General features: G+C 47.6%; 1 protein-coding gene across 1 annotated transcript in view; it reads left to right on the forward strand.

Moving 5' to 3' along the window:
• Positions 1-140: 140 nt before the first annotated feature.
• The window catches only part of MYADM (myeloid-associated differentiation marker), a 30,495-nt gene continuing 27,956 nt past the window's right edge, over positions 141-2,679 (forward strand). Inside the window, exon 1 of the mRNA XM_011959380.1 lies at positions 141-159. The gene's annotated coding sequence lies outside the window, so the exon portion shown is untranslated. The remainder of the gene's footprint in view (positions 160-2,679) is intronic.

Consider the following 2,679-nt stretch of genomic DNA (forward strand, 5'->3'; position numbering starts at 1 on the left):
CCTCAGCCTCCCGAGTAGCTGGGATTACAGGCATGCACCACCATGCCCAGCTAATTTTTGTATTTTTAGTAGAGTTTCACCATGTTGGCCGGGCTGGTTTCGAACTCCCAACCTCAGGAGATCCGCCCACCTCAGCCTCCCAAAGTGCTGGGATTACAGGTGTTAGCCACCGCACCAGGCCAGGGAATGGGAAGCTCTTAGTCAGAGAATACAATGTTTCAGGCGAGGCACAGTGGCTCACACCTATAATCCCAGCACTTTGGGAGGTCAAGGTGGGAGGATTGCTTGAGCTCAGGAGTTTGAGATCAGCCTGGGCAACATGGCAAAACCCCATCTCTACGAAAAATACAAAATTAGCTGGGTGTAGTGGTGTGCACCTGCAATCCCAGGTACTCGGGATGCTGAGGTGGGAGGATCCCTTGAACGCAGGGAGTTCTCACTACAAGACTGTAGTGAGCCATGATCACACCACTGCCCTCCAGCCTGGGTGACAAAGTGAGACCTTGTCTCAAAAAACATAACAATATAAAAAGACACAAAGCTTCGGATACACAGGAGGTAGAAGTTTTGAGATCCATGGAACAGGAAGGCGACTAGAGTTAATAATAGTAGAGTTAATAATAACTAGAGTTAATAATAGTGAACCATATTTGGCTGGGCATGGAGGCCCACGCCTGTAATCCCAGGACTTTGGGAGGCTGAGGCGAGTGGATCACTTGATATCAGGAGTTTGAGACCAGCCTGGCCAACATGGTGAAACCCCGTCACTACTAAAAATATAAAAATTAGCTGGGCATGATGGCCGGCGCCTGTAGTCCCAGCTACTTGGGAGGCTGAGGCAGGAGAATTGCTTGCACCCAGGAAGCAGAGGCTGGCAGTGAGCTGAGATCATGCCACTGCACTCCAGCCTGGGCAACAGAGTGAGACTCTGTCTCGAAAAGAAAAGAAAAAAAGAAATCCTTGCCAATTCTGGTATCCCAGAGATGTTTCCCAATGCCTTGCTCTTGAATATTTATAGTTTTATCTTTCACAGTTAGACACGTAAACCATCTAGAAATGTATTTGGGGTATGGCATAAGGTCGGGGTCGTGGACCGAACACAGCTCCACAAAAATGTCTGTTCTCGACTGGAAAAAAGCAATGTGACTTTGTGCACACATCGAGCGCATCTGTTTCTGAAATCTGTAGTATTCTGTGTCATCAGCCTGCATTTCCATGGTTGTGACAATACCACATTATCTGCCTCATTTCCTACCGCAGTTTCTCAATCACTCTGAATTCAGCAGCACTAGCCTCATTGCTTTCGGATGAGCACACGTATTGTGCACCACTCAAGGCGCCTGTGTCTGGACCGGCAGCCTTTCTTAGATGCTTTGGGCGGTGGTTCTGTCTTATCCTTCAGCCAGTAGCTCAGAGTCCTCCCCTCAAAAGGCCTTTCCCTGACCGCTCCATCTAAAGTAGCTCACCCCAGTCCCCTATATCTATTTTTTTTTTAATAATGCACCAGAGAAGGTGATACAGGTACATTGACAGACCTTCTTTTATTAGCTTGAGCCATTATTATTATTATTATTATTTGAGATGATTAGTATAATAATTATAATTAAATTATAATAATTATTATTATTCACCCAGGCTGGAGTGCAGTGGCGTGATCTCAGCTCACTGCAACCTCCGCCTCCCAGGTTCATGCCATTCTCCTGCCTCAGCCTCCTGAGTAGCTGGGATTACAGGCGGGCACCACTATGCCCGACTAATTTTTGTAGTTTTAGTAGAGATGGGGCTTCACCATGTTGGTCAGACTGGTCTCGAACTCCTGACCTCGTTATCTGCCCACCTCGGCCTCCCAAAGTGCTGGGATTACAGGCGTGAGCCACCGTGCGCAGCCTTATTATTATTATTACTATTATTATCATGAAATTAATTTTCTACCTGTCACCCAGGCTGTATTACAGTAGGGCGATCTTGGCTCACTGCAACCTCTGCCTCCCAGGTTTAAGCAATTCCCCTGCCTCAGCCTCCTGAGTAGCTGGGACTTTTGTATTTTTTAGTAGAGTCGGGGTGTCGCCATGTCACCCAGGCTGGTCTCAACTCCTGACCTCAGGTGATCCACCTGCCTCAGCCTCCCACAGTGCTGGGATGACAGGCATTAGCCACCACGCCTGGCCACCAGTCCCCTATATCTTTTTATGTTCTGGTACATTTTGCTATACAAAAACAACTTATGTGCGTGTTTGCTGACTCATTGTCTCTCTTGCATGTGTGAACAGAGCAGCAGCAATAATGTTTGCATGTTTTGTTCACTGGCCATGTGCCCTGGGCATAACATACAGTAGGGAATTTGCTTTGGATGAAGAAAAATGACCCTCTTACATCCATTTAGGATGAATGCATTCTACCCTCAGAGTCCTCTAGGGGGCACCCTCACATGCATGCGCCCCTGCAGGGCACAGCTCTTGAGTTGTTTTTGTTTAACTGGCCTGCACCTGTTATTTTGTTTGTGTATGTGTTTTGGTTTCCTCTTCTTCTTTTTCTTCTTCTTCTTCTTTTTTGTTTTTTGTGATGGAGTTTCGCTCTTGTTGCCCAGGCTGGGGTGCAATGGCGCGACCTCAGCTCACTGCAACCTCTGCCTCCTGGGTTCAAGCGATTCTCCTGCCTCAGCCTCCTGAGTAGCTGGGA

Source organism: Colobus angolensis, unplaced genomic scaffold, assembly GCF_000951035.1.
Source record: "Colobus angolensis palliatus isolate OR3802 unplaced genomic scaffold, Cang.pa_1.0 Scaffold490, whole genome shotgun sequence".
NCBI lineage: Eukaryota > Metazoa > Chordata > Mammalia > Primates > Cercopithecidae > Colobus > Colobus angolensis.